Raw genomic sequence first — 25,204 nt, 5'->3', positions numbered from 1 at the left:
GAGGCCCAGATTATACATCATATTTAATTAACTTTGTATCATAGGAGCCCAATTGTATAATGCGCCATGGCCCAAAAGGAACAATTGGTTGGTGCTGGCTACTTCAGTATTGTTTTCTTCTTAACAATGTAATTCACATCCAACAATGCTACTAGAACATAACAGGTTGACTATCAGGCAGCCCATACTGATGATGAGGATTGTGTCCTTTGTGCAGCTAAACTATATAGGATAAGGAATTTGGCACTGGCCGGGAGACTTTGATGAATGCTTCCCTATGTATTTTCTATAACTAGCAGACAGCAGCCCATGCACAGGGGAAAGCTGTAGATTCAGCTGTGTTCTAACACCACTCTCCCTCCACGAGTGACCTCATCCTCTTACAAAGATACCATTCATGCAGATGTGCTAGACGACAGCCTACAGTGCTTTCATTTAATCATGTAAACATGAACATTGAGACGCTCGGATGAAATAAAAGCCATATAACTCTTGTAAAGGTGTGTGGGTGTATGTACAATGTTACCTTACATCATAGCAAGGCCGCAATATGGTTTGTCTACATTAAATAGATAATAATTTGGTTCCCTTTTTATTATCTCTTATTCTCATAAATCAATTCTTAACCCATTGGGGCTGCAGTTGTCTACTGAGACAATGACAGAAAAAAAAGCAATCATCTAGAATTTGGTCATTGAAACTAGGACTTTTCCTTTTTTCACGTTTACTTGTCTATGACTATCTATACCAGACTGAGTAACTAATGATTATGATCTACTTTTAATTAAAGTGGTTGAACACGACTGGACAACCATTAATTCATAGCCCCTAGTGCACTATACAGTAGTACAAAAGGAACTTTATACTTACCTGCCTGCCAGAATGGTGCCGTTCCTCTGAACTCAGCGCTGTTCCCCTGGTAGTCAATGTTTCTTCCACTCTAAATGAATAGTGAAAGCTGCAGCTGATCAGCAGTCACTGATCAGTTGCAGCGGTCACGTGACAATGCTTACATCAGGTGACCGGCGGAGGACATGGCACTGAAATTGGAGGAATGGAAGTTAAGTATAGAGTTTTTTTTTATCTTATGATCCAGCATAAAAGATTGTCCTGTAGTGGATAAGCCATTTTAAATTTCAGCAGAGGAACTTACAAATTAAAAAAAGAATGCCACCCATATGCAAGAGTATAGTAATCATGTCATCATATGAACAAAAGTAGTGTTTTGTTGCCTACAAATAAAATCCATCAACTCTATTTGCCCACAAGCAAGTCAAGTTTTAAGATTTTAATTACTAGGCAAAAATTGACTCAGACTTTTCAAAAAAAGTACGAAACCTCCCCAAATGTCCCTTTGTGTCCATGTGTTCATATTTAGCTAGTCTCTACTGCCTGTAGCCTATTTTGTGGCACTGTAAGCTAGTTTACTATTTAAAAGAGTTGCTCATAGCACTTTTCTTGGAAGTGTCCAAGGACAGTTAGCTGATTAAATGGTGTGTTTTTTCTTACACCTATTTGGACAATCACAAGTAAAACAATACTGAAATCAATAGTGTGTTAGGTAAGGCTATGAATATTTAGGGTTACAAGGTCACGAGATCTTCTTTATAAGCGACTTATCTATTTTGGTGGACAGATGCGGGCAATGAATTGGATACCCCCTTAGTATTTATTCAAATTTCCATATTACATAATAAGGACGCGTCATCCACATCAATCAAAGCCGTACAACGGTAATTAGGAGCTGAGTGGAGGAACAGGCGCCACAGCGATGACGTCCATGTGAGCGGTCCATCCTCATTTACATACAGCACGGGAGCAACTACAGTTGTATTTTTGGGGCTTTCTGGTTGCCTTTAAGAACCAGACAACAAATACCATAGTAGACAAATTTTAAAAAGAGCTTATTTTAAATTCCATGAAATATGTAAATCTCATCACCATTCATACCAAATGTTGGTCATTTCACCAATGTATGACAGATTATGGCTGGATCATTTATGGGGCAAATCTTTTTTATTAATCAAAATTGCTGAGTGAGTGTCGAGTACATGAGCTCATGTTCCATTTTAAGTGTCCTTGTGTTCATTTTTCCCTCTTCACATTTCTGTTTTGGTAGTTGATACTGAATGAATATTTTCTTTACCAATGTTAGACAAATAGCTATCTCCAAATTCTGCCAAGTATGATGTCATGTGTGATTTTCAAGCCAGATTCTTGTCCATGTGGAATGTTCTTCAGAAACATGTAAAAGTATTTACCCTTATGAAAAGTTTGGCAGATGCATTGAGCACCACTTCAGCTAGTTTTGGGGATATGGCACCCTTAGCAACCTGATAAACACTGTAACCCCAAGCGCACCATAGCTGACCCTAATCTCATAGTTGTTATCACTTAGCATCTTGTTATGTAATACATGTTTGGTTGCCATAATAGTAACATTGCTGCAAGCTTGTGAAAGTGATCCTTACACCCATGTCCAGGTTCACAGTGCGGGCTCGTATAAGTGATCAGTTACTCGGCTATTCAGCAGCTAGAATATTGTTACAATATGCAATATTCCAACCAATGCGACAGGGGCATATGGAGAAATATAGGTCTCCTATAAATAATATCCCCCTTAAGACTTCTTTTTACATACGGAAATGATTCACAGAATATAACATTTACATCTTTATTGGTCTAAGCAGAGCTATATCTAGACTTCACCCATGGCAAAAGCGACTTTATCCTTTAGCTAAGACTAAGGCTTGTTGGGGCTTCCCACTTCCCATGACACTCAGCATTTGGGACAAAGGCCTAGATTGCCCCTCGGTAGCTATTCCCCTGGGGTTCTGTATTAAGTCATTTTTCAACCAATAAAGCAGATTACAGTGGAACTGATTTGGTCCAAGCAATCAGTTTGAAAAAAAAAATCATGTGTATTATGGCCTTTCACTTTACCCTCGATCCAGTTTCAACTAATTTTCTATCTACTTTTTTTTTCATAATATTTTGGTCCTATATGAATTGGCACCTTTTGAGCCTAGCTTGCCCGATAAGACCGTATTCAACCTATGTTTTGGACTTAATGACATCTTAGTATGAATGAAAACAAAATGGAATTACTTAGGCGAAAAAAAAGATATTTCTGGCAATGCTGTAATCTGATATTCAAAGATGGATGAACTGCTGAATGACATGTTGGTCAGTGTCACCAATTGCAGCCACATATATAAATTTATTTCAAATAACTAGAAAAAGGATTTAAAAAATTGCAAAGCATGGCTTAAAAACCTATACATGTAATATCATGTGAATTTATTTTAAGTATCATGAAAACTAATCAAGGATTATTTTGACCAGTAAACCAGTGTCCTATGTAGAAGCCATGTAGATTGATCTCCCAAATCTCCCATACACAGTAGCGTTCGCACTGACGAGTGCTCCTGTGTTCTTTATGTGGAAGCCACTGCCTACATAAAGAACACAGGAGCACTTTTTTTTTCATTTCTTTTCATTGGGTTATCTCAAGAGAACAAAAATATCGGCAGTCCAAAATTGGACATCATGGATTCTTATCTCCCCCAACAATCATCTGTTGATATTGTCGGGTACAGTAGTCTAAAGTGAATGGGGACCTTAAAGTCTGAGTGACTTTGACAATGATCAAAGGGAGAGACAAATAACTCTCTGTTAAGATCTTACAGCATAAATTGCCACGAATGATATGTACCACAGCCCATTTCTATTCTGACTATTGTCCACCACAAAAAGTGCCAACAACAAGTCAGAACTGCATTGTAGAGCAATAGAAGAATGTGGTCTGGTCTGAATCATGTTTTCTCTTACATCATGTGGATGGCTGGGAGCATTGGCATTATTTACATGGGGAAGAGATGGCACCAGAATGTACTATGGAAAGATGAAAACATGGTGGAGACGTGATGATCTAGACCATATTCTGCTCAAAATCTTCAATCCTAACATTCATGTAGATGTTACTTTGGCATGTACTACCTATGCAAACGTGAAGGTAGTTGAAGTACACCCCTTCATGGGAATGTATTTTTAATGGCAATGATCTCCCTCAGGAGGATAGTGAGCACTGCAACATTGCAAGTTCAAGGCCAAGGTATTAATTTGGGCACCCAGTCTGATCCAGCAACTGTGGTATGTGCTGGAAAATGATTTATGGAGGTCACGCCTCATACCTTACAGGACTTAGAAGATCTTCTGCTTTATTTTTTCACTTTGCATTTTTTAAATTAATAAACATTAAACTATCTACACTTCTGCTAATAAAAGCATTCTTGCTTTTCAGCAAATATAGAAACAGGAATGATGGCACAGGGTCATTGAAGAAGCCTTCACATGGTAAGGTCACCCTAGTCCTACTTCCAAGTTTATGGTGTGGGGTGGCACAATGAATGGCAGCCAAACCCACATAGTCTTTAATTCATGTACGCTAACAGCTCGGTGTTATAGTGGTACATTTGGCTGGGGAACGAGTGCTACGACCATTTCTTCAAAGTATCCCAAAAGCAATTTTGAACAGAAAACCATCAGGCCACATCTTGTTGCTGATACTGTGACTGGAGTGGGTAGCCTAAAAGTGCTATCATGGCCTATATCATCTCCGGATTTGTCTCCCATTCTGCACATCTGGGATGTCATTGGTCGGAAATGACAAAGGAAGCTGCCAGCAGAGGATCTTGAGGATTAACCCAAGTGAATTCAGTGCTGCAGAACATTCCTCAGAAAACTATTAACCTCATTGACAGCAGCCAAAGCATGAAAGTGTGGGGCTTTTTTAGAGTGATGATCACTCGATACTCAATAAATGGAGATGTTTTGAAAATATTGTTTACATATTTTTAATATTTGCATATCATGGACTAATCATCTTTTATGGTTATGGTCTTCTCAATGAAGATGTCCAGTATGCATAACAATTAATGGTATAGCTGAAAATCTGTCAAAGGAATCCTGATCTGCATAAAGGGGTGGTCTTCTCAAAGAGGGGGTTCTTTGTATAAGGTTTTTTTTATATACATTTCCTGACATGGTCAAAGTATGTACATTGTTTTTTTCATGGCCTGATTATTTTACACCAAATCTAGGATCTGAGCCAAAAATAACAAGAATTTTGATCAGCATTAATACTCCGGATTTAGAGGAAAGAATATCAAACTTACTTTGACATTAGGACACACAGCGTAAGGTCACAAATAATGTTATTCTTGCGCACAGCTGCTGAGCTGAAGCAAAATCTCTTCTACTTAATACCTCTACAGATCTGTTCGTTGTGAACTCATTTAAGTTAATTTTCAAGTATTTCAGATATTGCAATGCTTGTTATTTACGATGCTGTTAAACATTCAAAAGATTGATAATGTGATATTAAATTCTCATATGTCAAAAAGATCTCATTTTTATTGCTTTGGCCATATTCAGAAAAATTGAGGAGGTAATGCTTTAAAACAGCAAAATAAGTATTAATTATTATATTATTAATTATTAAAACCGTTCACACTCCAGCCCCACCTTTGTTCTGATACCTGAATGTTGGTGGTTAGGTTAGATATTATATTATGTAATTTGGCTGCTGGTCAATGGTATTCTGTGGTGGAATTATGACATTATAACATAGGGCACATGTGCACATTTTCTATTTTTGTTCTTTTTCTACTTGGCACCATGGATGCAATCACCTTGTTACTTTGAACTGGTATCATGCATTGCTGTCTTTTATTACAGAGCAAGTAGGAGCCTGATACTTTTACCATTGCTTCTGATGCATGCTCAGTAGTGGCTATGGTACCCCGAACAGGACATAGGAGACCAAGAGTAAGTGCTCGCTCACACTGGTGAGTAGCATCTGATGATTGTCTCATATGAGAGAATCGGTTGCTATATGCAAATGACCCTCAGCTCAGACTCTGCTGTGAGTAGATGCACCGCCCACTGGACTCATATGATTGCAAATATCAGGGATTTCAATGAATAAAACTCAAGTTATACTGAACCTTTTATGTTATGACCTGGTGGTTAGGAGCACCCGGAATGACCTGATAGTTAAAACTCACGCAGGACAAGCTCTGGGATGTGGGAGCTCTGCTGACCGCAATCCCTAATCCTATCACACACACTAGAAATAGCCGTGGAGCGCTCCTGACGCTCCCTAGGCGCCTCGTCACAGCCTAAGAGCTAGCTAGCCCTAGAGATAGAAAATAAAGCCTACCTTGCCTCAGAGAAATTCCCCAAAGTAAAAGGCAGCCCCCCACACATATTGACTGTGAGTAAAGATGAATGTCACAAACGCAGAAATGAAACAGGTTTCAGCAAAGGGAGGCCAGACTTACTAAATAGACAGAGGATAGGAAAGGTAGCTTTGCGATCAGCACAAAAAACTACAAAAGACCACGCAGAGTGTGCAAAAAGACCTCCGCACCGACTAACGGTGCGGAGATGCCACTCTGCATCCCAGAGCTTCCAGCTAGCAAGACAAAATCATGATATCCAGCTGGACAAGAAAACAATGAACGAATTAGATACTATCAGGAACTTAGCTTTTGCTGGAGTAGACAGGTCACCAGAAAGATCCAAGAGCGAACTGAACCAATGCAGAAACATTGACAGCTGGCATGGAGTAACGATCTAAGTGGAGTTAAATAGAGCAGCCAACCAAAGGATAAACCACGTCACCTGTGTAAGGAACCTCAGAAGCAGCAGCTCCACTCACAGCCACCAGAGGGAGCCCACGGACAGAACTCACCGAAGTACCATTCACGACCACAGGAGGGAGCTCGACGACAGAATTCACAACAGTACCCCCCCTTGAGGAGGGGTCACCGAACCCTCACCAGAGCCCCCAGGCCAATCAGGATGAGCCAAATGAAAGGCACGAACTAGATCGGCAGCATGAACATCAGAGGCAAAAACCCAGGAATTATCCTCCTGACCATAACCCTTCCACTTGACCAGGTACTGGAGTTTCCATCTTGAAGAATCCAAAATCTTCTCCACCACATACTCCAACTCCACCTCGACCAACACCGGGGCAGGAGGATCAACAGAGGGAACCATAGGCGCCATGTATCTCTGCAACAACGACCTATGGAACACATTATGGATGGCAAAAGAAGCTGGAAGGTCTAAACGAAATGACACAGGATTAAGAATTTCAGAAATCTTATATGGCCCAATGAAACGAGGCTTAAACTTAGGAGAGGAAACCTTCATAGGAACATGGCGAGATGACAACCAAACCAAATCCCCAACCCAAAGTCGGGGACCAACACAGCGCCGGCGGTTAGCGAAACGTTGAGCCTTCTCCTGGGACAATGTCAAATTGTCCACCACATGAGTCCAAATCTGCTGCAACCTTTCCACCACAGTATCCACACCAGGAAAGTCCGAAGGCTCAACCTGCCCTGAAGAGAAACGAGGATGGAAACCAGAATTGCAGAAAAAAGGAGAAACCAAAGTAGCCGAGCTGGTCTGATTATTAAGGGCGAACTCAGCCAAAGGCAAGAAGGACACCCAATCATCCTGATCAGCAGAAACAAAGCATCTCAGATATGTTTCCAAAGTCTGATTAGTTCGTTCGGTTTGGCCATTAGTCTGAGGATGGAAAGCCGAAGAAAAAGACAAATCAATGCCCATCTTAGCACAAAAGGACCGCCAAAACCTTGAAACAAACTGGGAACCTCTGTCCGAGACGATGTTCTCCGGAATGCCATGCAAACGAACCACATGCTGGAAAAACAATGGCACCAAATCAGAGGAGGAAGGCAATTTAGACAAGGGTACCAAATGGACCATCTTAGAGAAGCGATCACAAACCACCCAAATGACCGACATCCTTTGAGAAACAGGGAGATCAGAAATAAAATCCATGGAAATATGCGTCCAGGGCCTCTTCGGGACCGGCAAGGGCAAAAGGAACCCACTGGCACGAGAACAGCAGGGCTTAGCCCGAGCACAAGTCCCACAGGACTGCACAAAAGAACGCACATCCCGTGACAAAGAAGGCCACCAAAAGGATCTAGCCACCAAATCTCTGGTACCAAAGATTCCAGGATGACCAGCCAACACCGAACAATGAACCTCAGAGATAACTCTACTAGTCCATCTATCAGGGACAAACAGTTTCTCCGTTGGACAACGGTCAGGTCTATCAGCCTGAAACTTCTGCAGCAAGCGCCGCAAATCAGGGGAGATGGCAGACAAAATTACCCCCTCTTTAAGAATACCCGCCGGCTCCGAAACACCCGGAGAGTCAGGCACAAAACTCCTTGACAGGGCAACAGCCTTCACATTCTTAGATCCCGGAAGGTATGAAACCACAAAATCAAAATGGGAGAAAAAGAGCGACCATCGAGCCTGTCTAGGATTCAACCATTTGGCAGACTCGAGATAAGTCAAATTCTTGTGATCCGTCAAGACCACCACGCGATGTTTAGCTCCTTCAAGCCAATGTCGCCACTCCTCGAATGCCCACTTCATGGCCAACAACTCTCGATTGCCAACATCATAATTGCGCTCAGCAGGCGAGAATTTTCTAGAAAAGAAGGCACATGGTTTCATCACTGAACCATCAGAACTTCTTTGCGACAAAACAGCCCCTGCTCCAATCTCAGGAGCATCAACCTCGACCTGAAACGGGAGCGAAACATCTGGCTGGCACAGCACAGGGGCAGAAGAAAAACGACGCTTCAACTCCTGAAAAACCTCTACAGCCGCAGAGGACCAATTGACCACATCAGCACCTTTCTTGGTCAAATCAGTCAACGGTTTAGCAACACTAGAAAAATTAGCGATGAAGCGACGGTAAAAATTAGCAAAGCCCAGGAACTTCTGTAGGCTCTTCACAGATGTCGGCTGAGTCCAATCATAAATGGCCTGGACCTTAACAGGGTCCATCTCGATAGTAGAATGGGAAAAAATGAAACCCAAAAATGAAACCTTCTGAACTCCAAAGAGACACTTAGACCTCTTCACAAACAAGGAATTCGCACGAAGGACCTGGAACACCATTCTGACCTGCTTCACATGAGACTCCCAATCATCCGAAAAGACCAAAATGTCATCCAAATATACAATCATGAATCTATCCAGGTACTCTCGGAAGATGTCATGCATAAAGGACTGAAACACCGATGGAGCATTAGAAAGCCCGAATGGCATAACCAGGTACTCAAAATGGCCCTCGGGCGTATTAAATGCTGTTTTCCATTCATCGCCCTGTTTAATTCGCACCAGATTATACGCCCCTCGAAGATCTATCTTGGTGAACCAACTAGCCCCCTTAATCCGAGCAAACAGATCAGACATCAGCGGCAAAGGATACTGAAATTTAACTGTGATCTTATTAAGAAGGCGGTAATCAATACAAGGTCTTAAAGAGCCATCCTTCTTGGCCACAAAAAAGAACCCTGCTCCCAATGGTGACGACGATGGGCGAATATGACCCTTCTCCAAGGATTCCTTTATATAACTCCGCATAGCAGCGTGCTCTGGCACAGATAAATTAAACAGTCGGCCCTTAGGAAACTTACTACCGGGAATCAAATTAATAGCACAATCGCAATCCCTATGAGGAGGTAGGGCACCGGATTTGGGCTCCTCAAATACATCCCGGTAATCTGATAAAAACTCAGGGACTTCAGAAGGAGTGGAAGGCGAAATTGACAACAATGGAACATCACCATGTACCCCTTGACAACCCCAGCTGGACACAGACATAGATTTCCAATCCAATACTGGATTATGGACCTGTCGCCATGGCAACCGCAAAACGACCACATCATGCAGATTATGCAACACCAAAAAGTGAATATCCTCCTGATGTGCAGGAGCCATGCACATGGTCAATTGCGTCCAGTATTGAGGTTTATTCTTGGCCAAAGGCGTAGCATCAATTCCTCTCAATGGAATAGGATACTGCAAGGGCTCCAAGGAAAATCCACAGCGCCTGGCAAACTCCAAGTCCATCAAATTCAGGGCAGCGCCTGAATCCACAAATGCCATAACAGAATAGGACGACAGAGAGCAAATCAGAGTAATGGACAAAAGAAATTTAGACTGTACCGTACCAATGGTGGCAGACCTAGCGAACCGCTTAGTGCGCTTAGGACAATCGGAGATAGCATGAGTGGATTCACCACAGTAAAAACACAGTCCATTCCGACGTCTGTGTTCTTGCCGTTCAGCTCTGGTCAAAGTCCTATCACACTGCATAGGCTCAGGCCTATTCTCAGAGAACACCGCCAAATGGTGCACAGCTTTACGCTCACGCAAGCGCCGATCGATCTGAATGGCCAAGGACATAGAGTCATTCAGACCAGCAGGGGTGGAAATCCCACCATGACATCCTTAAGGGCTTCAGAAAGACCCTTTCTGAAAATTGCCGCCAGGGCACATTCATTCCACTGAGTAAGCACAGACCACTTTCTAAACTTCTGACAGTACACCTCCGCTTCATCCTGACCCTGACACAAAGCCAGCAAGATTTTCTCTGCCTGATCCACAGAATTTGGTTCATCATAAAGCAATCCAAGCGCCAGAAAAAACGCATCAACATCACGCAATGCAGGATCTCCTGGCGCAAGGGAAAATGCCCAGTCTTGAGGATCACCACGCAAGAAAGAAATAATGATTTTTACTTGTTGAGCGGGGTCACCAGAGGAGCGGGGTGTCAAAGCTAGAAACAGTTTACAATTATTTTTGAAATTCAGAAACTTAGATCTATTCCCAGAAAATAAATCAGGAGTAGGAATTCTAGGCTCTAACATCGGATTCTGAACCACAAAATCTTGAATGTTTTGTACCCTTGCAGTGAGATGATCCACACAAGAGGACAGACCTTGAATATCCATTCTGGTCTCAGAACTTCTCTTATCCCTCTATTGAGGTGCATTAATACTTTGGGCCAGCTGTACTGTTATGACCTGGTGGTTAGGAGCACCCGGAATGACCTGATAGTTAAAACTCACGCAGGACAAGCTCTGGGATGTGGGAGCTCTGCTGACCGCAATCCCTAATCCTATCACACACACTAGAAATAGCCGTGGAGCACTCCTGACGCTCCCTAGGCGCCTCGTCACAGCCTAAGAGCTAGCTAGCCCTAGAGATAGAAAATAAAGCCTACCTTGCCTCAGAGAAATTCCCCAAAGGAAAAGGCAGCCCCCCACATACAGTGGGGCAAAAAAGTATTTAGTCAGTCAGCAATAGTGCAAGTTCCACCACTTAAAAAGATGAGAGGCGTCTGTAATTTACATCATAGGTAGACCTCAACTATGGGAGACAAACTGAGAAAAAAAAAATCCAGAAAATCACATTGTCTGTTTTTTTAACATTTTATTTGCATATTATGGTGGAAAATAAGTATTTGGTCAGAAACAAAATTTCATCTCAATACTTTGTAATATATCCTTTGTTGGCAATGACAGAGGTCAAACGTTTTCTGTAAGTCTTCACAAGGTTGCCACACGCTGTAGTTGGTATGTTGGCCCATTCCTCCATGCAGATCTCCTCTAGAGCAGTGATGTTTTTGGCTTTTTGCTTGGCAACACGGACTTTCAACTCCCTCCAAAGGTTTTCTATAGGGTTGAGATCTGGAGACTGGCTAGGCCACTCCAGGACCTTGAAATGCTTCTTACAAAGCCACTCCTTCGTTGCCCTGGCGGTGTGCTTTGGATCATTGTCATGTTGAAAGACCCAGCCACGTTTCATCTTCAATGCCCTTGCTGATGGAAGGAGGTTTGCACTCAAAATCTCACCATACATGGCCCCATTCATTCTTTCATGTACCCGGATCAGTCGTCCTGGCCCCTTTGCAGAGAAACAGCCCCAAAGCATGATGTTTCCACCACCATGCTTTACAGTAGGTATGGTGTTTGATGGATGCAACTCAGTATTCTTTTTCCTCCAAACACGACAAGTTGTGTTTCTACCAAACAGTTCCAGTTTGGTTTCATCAGACCATAGGACATTCTCCCAAAACTCCTCTGGATCATCCAAATGCTCTCTAGCAAACTTCAGACGGGCCCGGACATGTACTGGCTTAAGCAGTGGGACACGTCTGGCACTTCAGGATCTGAGTCCATGGTGGCGTAGTGTGTTACTTATGGTAGGCCTTGTTACATTGGTCCCAGCTCTCTGCAGTTCATTCACTAGGTCCCCCCGCGTGGTTCTGGGATTTTTGCTCACCGTTCTTGTGATCATTCTGACCCCACGGGGTGGGATTTTGCGTGGAGCCCCAGATCGAGGGAGATTATCAGTGGTCTTGTATGTCTTCCATTTTCTAATTATTGCTCCCACTGTTGATTTCTTCACTCCAAGCTGGTTGGCTATTGCAGATTCAGTCTTCCCAGCCTGGTGCAGGGCTACAATTTTGTTTCTGGTGTTCTTTGACAGCTCTTTGGTCTTCACCATAGTGGAGTTTGGAGTCAGACTGTTTGAGGGTGTGCACAGGTGTCTTTTTATACTGATAACACGTTTAAACAGGTGCCATTACTACAGGTAATGAGTGGAGGAAAGAGGAGACTCTTGAAGAAGAAGTTACAGGTCTGTGAGAGCCAGAAATCTTGATTGTTTGTTTCTGACCAAATACTTATTTTCCACCATAATATGCAAATAAAATGTTAAAAAAACAGACAATGTGATTTTCTGGATTTTTTTTTCTCAGTTTGTCTCCCATAGTTGAGGTCTACCTATGATGTAAATTACAGACGCCTCTCATCTTTTTAAGTGGTGGAACTTGCACTATTGCTGACTGACTAAATACTTTTTTGCCCCACTGTATATTAACTGAGAGTAAAGATGAAAGTCACAAACGCAGAAATGAAACAGGTTTCAGCAAAGGGAGGCCAGACTTACTAAATAGACAGAGGATAGGAAAGGTAGCTTTGCGATCAGCACAAAAAACTACAAAAGACCACGCAGAGTGTGCAAAAAGACCTCCGCACCGACTAACGGTGCGGAGATGCCACTCTGCATCCCAGAGCTTCCAGCTAGCAAGACAAAATCATGATATCCAGCTGGACAAGAAAACAATGAACGAATTAGATACTATCAGGAACTTAGCTTTTGCTGGAGTAGACAGGTCACCAGAAAGATCCAAGAGCGAACTGAATCAATGCAGAAACATTGACAGCTGGCATGGAGTAACGATCTAAGTGGAGTTAAATAGAGCAGCCAACCAAAGGATAAACCACGTCACCTGTGTAAGGAACCTCAGAAGCAGCAGCTCCACTCACAGCCACCAGAGGGAGCCCACGGACAGAACTCACCAAAGTACCATTCACGACCACAGGAGGGAGCTCGACAACAGAATTCACAACACTTTTACAGGAAATCTATAAATCATTCTGCTCAGCTTGTACTTTTCCTTACCGTGGTATCAACTTGCAAGATAATGAGGACCCTTGACGTGGATTGCGAGCTTGTGTATTTTGGTAAAAATAAGGACCAATACTTCATATAGCAAATATATATTTTGCACATTTTCACCCCCAGGGTGCAGGTCGGGTGTACTTATGGTACTGGGCAGCCCACCCGATCTAATAATAAGGGTGCTGGTAAAAGGCTGCTATCCGGACAACAGTGCATCTCACGTAATGATGTGAATGGCACCATATACAAGCCTGTGTGCATTTGGAATACTCGACAACCAGTCCAGGTGTGTATACTAGGGCCGGGGAGGTTGCCACAGTGTCCTAGAGTCAGGAGGACCAGGAAGAAGTCTGCAAAGCCAACTTCTGAAACCTTCTGCAGTCAGATGCAGAGCGATGGTCTGCAGCCTCTGACACACTCGTGACAAGTAGTATGGCTGCCTTTTTGTTTTACTTCTGTGATATGTTTTATACAAGCCTATAACCTGCAGTAACCACCGATCGACCAAACCGCTGCATGACCAGCTCTACCCTCGCCTACTGTATCCTCACCCATCCCTTGTAGATTGTGAGCCTTCGCGGGCAGGGTCCTCTCTCCTCCTGTACCAGTTATGACTTGTATTGTTTAAGAATATTGTACTTGTTTTTATTATGTATACCCCTCCTCACATGTAAAGCGCCATGGAATAAATGGCGCTAAAATAATAATAATAATAATAATAATAATAATTCTACATGTACAATGTGACAGGTTCTCTTAAATGCTATAGCGGATTGAGCTCCATGTTTTGGAGCCAGCACTGCCTTCACCTTATCATGGAGGGCCTCTCAAGATTCGCAAGTTTTTTTTGATATATTGATATCTCATTACTTTTATGTGGATTGTGTTTTGATGTTTTAACATTTTGTTACTCTTTTGTGGATTATGTGTTATATGTGCTTATGTACCGCACCTATTACAGTGGACTGTAATCAATGCGTGTGCGCCCAAAATAATAAAATATTTATCGTAAAGTCAAAGAGCTGATGTGTGTAAGTTGGGTTTGCGGTACAGTGGTTAGCTTATCTCTCAGAAAACAAACAATACTATATAATGGCTATACCTATATGAGCTCCACTCCCATAAAACCAGTTAAAATTGCACAGCTATGCTACTAATGTGTTTTTATTCGATACGTTTAAGTCAAAAGTCATCGTTTCGCACAGCATAATTAATGAACAGCTCCAGAGCTGAGTGATGATGTGTGAAGTGAGGCTCATTCATTTCGTGGTCTTAGCATCTAGCTGATTCGTTAACCAGACACAAACACCAAACTACACCGAGCACGCTTCTGTTTTTCCTCAGCAGAAGGTCTTCAATTCACATTGATGGCTATGAAAGCACAGTGTCATGCTGAAATGGAAACGCAATGCAATTTAGGAGGTGCAGAGTGTATGGGGAGGATGTTGGTCTGGTCATTGGAGAGAATTTTCCAGTCATGGTTGTTCCACATGGCTTTGGATCGGGAACCTAAGGTTCATAGTAAAGGTCATTTAAGAGGCAGGTCCAGCTGAATGTGACATTGGTCATAAATCCCTTAAGGAGCGGAGGCAGCTTGAGCAAATATAACCTCAGGATGTAAATACATGTGAAAAGACTGTACTGCCATGATGATATTTTAAGCCCCAAATTAACAACGACATTGGCAGTGGGTATCGACATTTTGTAGGGAAAAAGTACCAAATTTTAGTAGTTTCAACCAATTTTAATAAATTAGCTATATTTTCTTATTATTCTTTCTTATTATTCTTATTCTTAAAGTTGCAAATAAGAATTTCGGGAAACCTTTAAAATTGCCTACAATACAGCTATATAATTTCTTATTGCCACCCTTTTTCTGTTGTGTCTGAAAAAAAAGTATTGCCATAAACCAATAACATGCTCTCCTGAGAATTCTTTACTGAAAGGACTCATTTCAAAAGGCATTGCCATACTAATTACCTCATAAAGTATTTAGCTGTGTACCCACTGGGATAGTACTTACTAGTGCTAAAGCTGCTCTCGTATCCAGCTAATCAATTAATGTTCATTATCAGACCAAGAAAGGCCAAGCAGTAATGTGTAGAGGTTATAAAAAAAAAAAAAAAAAGGAGTTGGCTAAAAAAAGGCACACAACACGAAGCATGGTTTACAGGGCAACGTACTGCTGATTGCAACGTTAATCAGCCACTGTGTTTATCTAAATCCATTTCTTTTAATGATTCTTTAATCTATTATGTATCCACAAAGGTGGTAAACTGCCCGGCCTGCGGCTTTGAAGCATGTGCTACAGATCTTATTCTCAAGTTGTTTTCATCACTGTCGATTGCCCAGAAGAAATATACAGTGTTTATAATAAAATCAAATATAAAATCATCATCAAGATATCAATGTTGGCTATAGGATATTTGCTTCTCTTGTTAGGCTGGTTTCATACATCTGAGTACAGACTGCCATGCGTGGACTGACCGCGGATCTCCCAACCCAAACTCAACCGCCATATTGGTCACATCGGGATAACCCTGGCTGGTTCAGACATGGCGGTCCGGATTTTGACCTTGAATGCTTGAATGTTGGAAGTGTGAAACCGGCCTTACTATGAGATAAGGATGGCGTGTTGCCATGTATCAGCCATTACGCTTTCTGTATCCCTATGTAAGATCTATTCAGACATAATCTTAAATAATCTCCGGTTCACCCACATGTTGCAACCATTCCCCATAGCCATTGTCACCCACATGTCTCCATAATAACATCAAAAAGACATAAAAGATCAATAAGTTATGGGGAAACTTTCCCATATAGTGACATCTCGCGGATCAATTGTAGGTGGTAGTTTGTGCTTGGTCCAACCAGATGACTGCGGTAACATACTGTATGTGTTATACCCACTTTACAGATTTCTATATAATTTTTTTAATACAACATTATTATGGTTGACTCCAGAAAAAAAGTGTTTTATACCACAGTATAAAATTAAAGGTAGCTTTTTGTGACTTTTCAGAATAAATAGTTTTGTGTGAAGAATAGCACAATTTCGAGACAATATATTAAAGAAGTAGTCCAGTACCAGGACAACCCCTTCTCAATCTGAGTGTATTGTTCCATTAAAATAAAAACACACTCACCATTCGTGCCATTCCAGGGGTGTGGGCACTCGCTCTCTTGCAGCTCATGTGAAGTTGCTAAGTCATGTGAGCCCAGGGCCCAATCAGCGCTAGCGTCACTGTCTACGCCTTAGGATGCATAAGTAATCAAGAAGAAGTGACAGAGGAGCCACAGCTCTGACTTCCTTGATTTCTTACCGGTATTTGTCCAAAGGCAGGGATAGTGAAGCTCTGACTTCCTCTTGATTACTTATTCATCCAAAGGCGGGGACAGTGAAGCTGGAGCTGATTGGGTGCAGAGCTCGCATGACTTAATAACCTCACATGAGCCCCAAGAGAGAGAGTCCTGACACCGCTGGAAGAGAGGCAGCACAGGAGAGGAGTATAAGTGTTTTTATTTTAATGGGGAAAACACTCAGATTAACAAAGGCTTGTCCTAGTAGTGGACAATCCCTTTAATTGTAACCTTCTTTTATCAGCAGTTTCTTTCTCAGCAGGATTCATGTCTAATTGTCAGTTTTCCCTGAACTCAACTCCTGAGCGAGTCATGGCTAGCGTCTAAGTGGGCTTACATGATACTTATGAAAAAAGTGGAGATTCTGCTTCCCAACCATTCTGATACAGAGAGTAGCAGCAGCATGGAGGACATTATTATTATTTTTTATTATTATTATTATTATACATTTTTATAGCGCCATTTATTCCATGGCGCTTTACATGTGAATACGAGGCAAATATAGACAAATACATTAAACATGAGCAGATAACAGGCACACGGGTACATAAGGAGGGAGGACCCTGCCCGCGAGGGCTCACAGTCTGCAGGGGAGGGGTGATGAGACACTAGGGGAGGGGAGGGCAAGTTGTGCGGCGGTTCAGTAAGTTCAGGATCACTGCAGGCTGTAGGCTTGTCGGAAGAGGTGAGTCTTCAGGTTCTTTTTGAAGGTTTCTATGGTAGGCGAGAGTCTGATGTGTTGGGGTAGAGAGTTCCAGAGTATGGGGCAAGCACGGGAGAAGTCTTGGATGCGGTTGTGGGAAGAAGAGATGAGAAGGGAGTAGAGAAGGAGGTCTTGAGAGGATCGGAGGTTGCGTGTAGGTAGGTACCGGGAGACCATGTCACAGATGTATGGAGGAGAAAGGTTGTGGATGGCTTTGTATGTCATTGTGAGGGTTTTGAACTGGAGTCTCTGGGTGATAGGAAGCCAGTGAAGGGCTTGACATAGGGGAGAGGCTGGGGAATAGCGGGGAGACAGGTAGATTAGTCGGGCAGCAGAGTGTAGGATGGATTGGAGCGGTGCTAGAGTGCTAGAGGGGAGTCCAGAGAGTAGGAGGTTGCAGTAGTCGAGGCGGGAGATGATAAGGGCATGCACTAGCGTTTTTGCGGTGTCGCGGTCAAGGAAAGCACGGATCCGGGAAATATTTTTGAGTTTGAGACGGCAGGAGGAGGCAAGGGCTTGGATATGTGGCTTGAAGGAGAGGGCAGAGTCGAGGATCACCCCGAGGCACCGGGCGTGTTGGACTGGGGAAAGTGAGCAGCCATTGACATTGATGGATAGGTCTGGTGGAGGGGTAGAGTGAGATGGGGGAAAGATGATGAATTCTGTTTTGTCCATGTTCAGTTGTAGAAAGCGAGCAGAAAAGAAGGCTGAAATAGCAGACAGACAGTGCGGGATTTTGGTAAGTAAGGAGGTGAGGTCACATTATACAGCAGTATTGAGCGGTGTAGATGTGAATACAGCACTGGCATGAGACAAACAATGGAAGCAGCAGAGTCTTTGTGTGTCTACGTCTCTCTTTCTCCCTCTCAAGATACTTTTTATGGAAAAAAAATGAAGCAATAGTTACAGCTTGAAAAAGATGACATTGGGTTTCTTTAGACCTGATCAAGGAGGTCTTTAAGCATACTTCTTCTACAATGTGACAAAGCTTAATGTAAGTATTTGAGTAGTATTAGCTGTAACCAAAGATAACATCTTTAAAATGTTTAGCTTAACACTCAATTTTCATTATTGTAGTGCTTTTCAGATACTTTGTTCCACTTTAATATAAATGTTTTCCTTCTAGTGCTTGGACGTGCAGTACTATGTATTTATATGCTGTAATACTGACATTTTAACAGGTTTTATTGCTGGGTTAATAACGTTGGTTTCGTAATGTTTCCAAAGGGAAATTCCAAACTACTCAAGTCTGATTTTCTTTTATTCTTATTTTTATTTAACTAATATTTGATGCTGGAAAATGTAAAATATTGTAGTTTAACCTGTCTCTGATTTTTCAGATGTATATGAATAACCACAGCCCTGAAAAAAAATATAGATAAAAAATAGCTTAAGGCCGGTTTCACACGTCAGTGGCTCCGGTACGTGAGGTGACAGTTTCCTCACGTACCGAAGCCACTGACACACGTAGACGCATTAAAATCAATGCATCTGTGCAGATGTCATTGATTTTTTGCGGACCGTGTCTCCGTGTGCCAAACACGGAGACATGTCAGTGTTTGTGGGAGCGCACGCATTACACGGACCCATTAAAGTCAATGGGTCCGTGTAAAACACATACCGCACACGGACCCCGCCTCCATGGCTGAAGATTGTTCCCTCCAAATTCAGGTGACAGTGTCCCTTTAAATACTTTTGTAAATCGACTTGTGTGTGATGCATCAGAAAAAAATATTCTAACTCGGCGAAGTAAAGTTTGAAAAATATAGGCATAAATTAAATTTATGAGATCAAATAACCAAAAATTGGCATGTGCATATGTATTCACCCCTTTTGCTATGAAGCCCCTAAAAATTTCTAATGCAAGCAATTGCCTTCATAACTTACATGTTTATTGAAAGGAAGTCCACCATCTAAGGCTACAGTGCCTACAAGTAGTATTCAACCCCCTGCAGATTTAGCAGGTTTACACATTTGGAATTAACTTGGCATTGTGACATTTGGACTGTAGATCAGCCTGGAAGTGTGAAATGCACTGCAGCAAAAAAGAATGTTTTTTCTTTGTTTATTTTTTTTTTAAATTGTGAAAAGTCTTTTCAGAGGGTCATTTATTATTCAACCCCTCAACCCACCAGAATTCTGTTTGGTTCCCCTAAAGTATTAAGAAGTAGTTCAGGCACAAATTATCTCTTTTTCCAGCCTTTTCTGACTATTTAAGACCCTCCCCAAACTTGTGAACAGCACTCATACATGGTCAACATGGGAAAGACAAAGGAGCATTCCAAGGCCATCAGAGACAAGATCGTGGAGGGTCACAAGGCTGGCAAGGGGTACAAAACCCTTTCCAAGGAGTTGGGCCTACCTGTCTCCACTGTTGGGAGCATCATCCGGAAGTGGAAGGCATATGGAACTACTGTTAGCCTTCCACGGCCTGGACAGCCTTTGAAAGTTTCCTCCCGTGCCGAGGCCAGGCTTGTCCGAAGAGTCAAGGCTAACCCAAAGACAACAAGGAAGGAGCTCCGGGAAGATCTCATGGCAGTGGGGACATTGGTTTCAGTCAATACCATAAGTAACGTACTCCGTTCCAGACGAGCCCGTAAGGTACCTTTACTTTCAAAGCGTCATGTCAAGGCTCGTCTACAGTTTGCTCATGATCACTTGGAGGACTCTGAGACTGACTGGTCCAAGGTTCTCTGGTCTGATGAGACCAAGATCGAGATCTTTGGAGCCAACTACACACGTGACGTTTGGAGACTGGATGGCACTGCATATGACCCCAAGAATACCATCCATACAGTCAAGCATGGTGGTGGCAGCATCATGCTGTGGGGCTGTTTCTCAGCCAAGGGGCCTGGCCATCTGGTCCGCATCCATGGGAAGATGGATAGCACAGCCTAACTGGAGATTTTGGCCAAGAACCTCCGCTCCTCCATCAAGGATCTTAAGATGGGTCGTCATTTCATCTTCCAACAAGACAACGACCCAAAGCACACAGCCAAGAAAACCAAGGCCTGGTTCAAGAGGCAAAAAATCAAGGTGTTGCAGTGGCCTAGTCAGTCTCCTGACCTTAACCCAATTGAAAACTTGTGGAAGGAGCTCAAGATTAAAGTCCACATGAGACACCCAAAGAACCTAGATAACTTGGAGAAGATCTGCATGGAGGAGTGGGCCAAGATAACTCCAGAGACCTGTGCCGGCCTGATCAGGTCTTATAAAAGACGATTATTAGCTGTAATTGCAAACAAAGGTTATTCCACAAAATATTAAACCTAGGGGTTGAATAATAATTGACCCACACTTTTATGTTTAAAATTTATAAAAATTTAACTGAGCAACAAAACTTTTTGGTTTGTAAGATTTATGCATCTGTTAATAAATCCTGCTCTTGTTTGAAGTTTGAAGGCTCTAACTTATTTGCATCTTATTAAACCTGCTAAATCTGCAGGGGGTTGAATACTACTTGTAGGCACTGTAAGTTCACATTAGTGTTTCTGTGCACAGGGTATCATCTGCATGCACAAACGCATGCCAAAATACATGCAAAGCATGCTTACGCCTACGCATCATCTTGCGCATGGTGCAAACAAAAACGCTGCGTGTTCATGCATTTAAATGCGTTTTGCCATGCATTTGCGTTTTTTATGCTCATGATGGAGGCAGTGACATCATTTTCTGGACATGCGCAGTCTAAAGTATGCATGCATATTGACCGCATTTGTACGCATGTCACTGCGTACCAATGCGTTCCCATAGACAGTAATGAATTTTTTTGATGCAATCATCCACAATCTTCTGCATGCGGACAATTGCGCAATATTTGATGCCTCAAAAAAATGCAACATGTTGCGTTTACCGGAAACCGCCGCACACCGCGAAACAACGCATGCGTACGCATGCAAAAGCATGTCCCTGCTTACACCATGTTAAAGATATGTACGAATGACGCATGCTGATGTATGCGGATCATACGCTGCGCACAGAAACGCTAATGTGAACCCGGCCTAAGTGTCACATGGTCTGTCATTATATACACAACTTTTCTGAAAGGCCACAGAGGCTGCAACACCATTAAGCAAGAGACACCACTAACCAAACAACATCAGGAAGACCAAGGAGCTCTCCAAACATGTCAGGGCAAAGTTATTGAGTCAGGGTTGGGTTAGAAAAAATATCCCAATCTCTGATAATCCCCTGGAGCACCATCAAATCCATTATGATCAAATGGAAATAACATGGCACTACAACAAACCTGCCAAGAGAGGTCTGACTACTAAAACTCTCAGCCCGGGCAAGGAGAGCATTAATGAGAGAGGCAGCATAGAGATCAAAGGTAACCCTGAAGGAGCTGCAGAGTTCCTAAGCAGAGACTGATGTATCTGTTCATACGACCACAATAAGCCATACATTCTATACAGGTGGCCTTTATGGAAGAGTGGGCAGAAAAAAGATTTTATTTACACACAAAAATTGTATGGCTCGTTTTGAGTTTGCCAAAGACATGTGGGAGACTCCCCAAATGTATGGAGGAAGGTGCTGTGATCAGATGAGATCAAAATTGAACTTTTTGGCCACCATGGTAAATGCTATGTCTGGGGCCAAACCAACACAGCTCATCACCCCAAGAACACCATCCACACAGTGAAACATGGTGGTGGCAGCATCATGCTGTGGGGATGTTTTTTGACAGCAAGGACAGGGAAAATGGTCCGAGTCGATGGGAAGATGGATGGTGTGAAATACATGGATATTTGTGAGCAAAACCTGTTTCAGTCAGTCAGTGATTTCAGACTGGGACAGAGATTCACATTCAACAAGATAACGACTCAAAGCATACTGCTAAATGTACACTCAAGTAGTGTATGGGGAAACGTGTAAATGTTTTGAAGTGACCTAGTCAAAGTCCAGATGTTAATCCAATTGAGAATCTGTGGTCATACTTGAAGATTGGTGTTTACTAGAAGAAACCATCTTACTTGAGGGAGTTTTAGCAGTTTTTCCTTGACGGATTGCATAAAAATCCTAGTGCCATGGTGTGGAAAGCTCATAGACAGGGCAGACATACTGCATGTGAAGTCGGTGTGGCTGCACCAGGGCCCAGAGATGGAGGGGACCCATACAGGGCAGCAAACACTGAGGGCACTCTGGCCTCTTTATCCAGCCCCGAGGCTCCTCCGGGGGGGCTCCTGGCCAGATTGCCCTCATGTGTGGCAGGCAGGGAGATATCCCTGCAGCTCCTCTGCCTACAGGAGAAAATAGCAGCGGAGCTGCAGGGATCCGTGCTGCTTTCTGCCCATCACTTCCTGTCTAACACAGAAGCGTGTCTGGATGACGTCAGCATTCAGCGTGTGGCTGTGTCAGAGAGAAAGCTGCCGGTGGCGAAGATGTTGTGGCTGCTGGGAACGTGCGGAGAGGTGAGGGGGCTGTGTGCATGTGTGTGGCTGCGGGGGAATGTGCAGAGAGGTGAGTGGTGTGTATGTGTGTATGTGGTGGAGAGGCAATGATAGGGGTAGTAGGGGAGAAGGCAATGATGGAGGTGGTGGAAAGGGCAATGATGGTGGTGGTGGTGGAGAAAGCAATGATAGAGGTGGTGGAAAGAGCATTGATGGGGTGGTGGGTGATTCAGCAATGGTGGAGGTGGTGGAAAGGGCAATGATGGGGAGAAGGCAATGATGGAGGTGATGAAGAGGGCAATGATGGGGCGGTGAGGGAGAAGGCAATGATGGAGGTGATGGAGAGGGCAATGATAGAGGTGGTGGAAAGGGCAATGATGGGGCGGTGAGGGAGAAGGCAATGATGGAAGTGATGGAGAGGGCAATGATAGAGTCGGTGGAAAGGGCAATGATGGGGATGGTGGGGTAGAAGACAATGATGGAGGTGGTGGAAAGGGCAATGATAGGGGTGGTAGAGGACAAGGCAATGATGGAGGTGATGGAGAGGGCAATGATGGGGATGGTGGGAGAGAAAGCAATAAGTGCCTGAAAGTAAATATTATTCTGTGTTTGCACTGTATGACCTGGAGTGATAATGTTTTTGTAAAATCCTGTATTCTACCTTCTCACATTTGTGTGAAATGTCCATGTGCTTCTAGGTTTTTATATCAGATGGCACACAGACTCATAGAGGTTTATAGGTCCATTCACACATACATGAAAATGACGGATCTGAGAATGAGATCTGTGAGGGTCAGAAAATGTCCTCTTCTGATCCTATGCGCGGGGTTAAAATTTCACCTCACAACATAGCCTATGACGCTCTCGGGGTCCAGACGTGTGACTGTGCAAAATTTTGTGGCTGTAGCTGTGACGGTGCAGATGCCAATCCTGGACATACACACATACATATGTGTGTGTGTATATATATATATTGTAGCGTGGCTAAAGGATGTCTAATCGATGGGAGATATGTGTCTTATAGATGGCTTGTTGCTGTGATGTAACCATGGCTACCTATATGTGTTTCAGGACCTGTGGTGATGTCACAACCACATGTCTGGTCATGTGATGGGTTCTGGGTGTGGTTAGACATATAAAAGAAAGCCTAATGCTTAACACAGGTAGGTATGTGTGGAGGTGAAACCCTCCTGAGTGTGTTACGGCTTCAGGACTGAGCCGGATGAACTGGACACTTGTTTTTCTTTACCTGAACCAAAGGCTATTTGTTTTCTGTTGTTTGCCACATGGTTTATGAAGCAATAAACCCAGTGAACTTTAAAGGAACACGTCTCCTGAGTGTCAGCCGTCGCAGCTGAGTGAGTGAAATCCCTACAATTGGTGGTAGACGTGCGAGCAGCGTTCCCAGCGGAGACGTGAGTTTATTTTGAATGTCCTGGGTCAAGGCTGTTGCAAGCCAGCAAGCATTGCCGGAGAAAATGGAGGACCTGCTGAAACAATTGGTCCAGATGCAGTCACAGCAGGAGAAAAGGCAGCAAGAGACCAACAGGCTGTTGATGCAGCAGATACAACAGAGCCAGCAGGAGCAACGGCAGCAGATGCAACAAAGCCAGCAGGAGCAACGGCAGCAGTTACAACAGAGCCAGCAGCAGATGCAGCAGAGCCAGCAGGAGCAACGGCAGCAGATGCAGCAGAGCCAGCAGGAGCATCAGCAGCAGATGCAGCTTCTGGCAACCGCCATCCAGGGCAAGGCGAGCGCCCCAACCCCAGGTTTGGCTGATGACACCCACGTCCGGAAAACGGTAAGACGCGCATTGCAGAAAATGACTCCCGGGGATGATGTTGAGGCCTTCCTGACGGTGTTTGAGAGGGTCGCTGAGAGGGAAAAACTTCCGCCAGAGCAGTGGGCAGAGGTACTTGCGCCATACCTGACGGGAGAACCCCAGAAGGCGTACTATGATTTGACCTTGCAGGATGCCAAAGAGTATCACAAATTGAAAGCCGAGATTCTCGCACGTTTGGGGGTGACACTGACTGTCAGGGCACAGCGAGTTCACTCCTGGGGCTATCACCGGGACAAACCACCTCGTTCCCAAATGTTTGATCTGTTGCACCTGGTCCAGAAATGGCTGCAGCCAGAGTCCTCTGCGCCTGCACAGATGGTAGAACGGGTGATGATGGATCGGTTTGTCCATTCCCTCCCGAGGCCTATACAGTCTTGGGTTGCCCAGGGTGATCCCCAGAATGCCGACGAGCTGATCGGACTGGTTGAGAGGTACCAAGGGTTGGAAGGCTCCTTCGGGAGGCAGCCCATGCCGTACTGGGGATCCCAGAAGGCAGCTGAGTCCCAAAAAGGGGTGGTGCGTCCAAG

At 43.6% G+C, this 25,204-nt stretch overlaps 1 protein-coding gene across 3 annotated transcripts in view; it reads right to left on the bottom strand.

Moving 5' to 3' along the window:
• The window catches only part of CREB5 (cAMP responsive element binding protein 5), a 622,793-nt gene that overhangs the window by 113,468 nt on the left and 484,121 nt on the right, over window positions 1-25,204 (bottom strand). The window lies entirely within an intron of this gene.

This window comes from Ranitomeya imitator, chromosome 6 (genome assembly GCF_032444005.1).
Source record: "Ranitomeya imitator isolate aRanImi1 chromosome 6, aRanImi1.pri, whole genome shotgun sequence".
Lineage (NCBI taxonomy): Eukaryota > Metazoa > Chordata > Amphibia > Anura > Dendrobatidae > Ranitomeya > Ranitomeya imitator.
The sequence above is the reverse complement of the archived record's forward strand: the minus strand, read 5'-3'. Positions and strand labels throughout refer to the sequence as shown.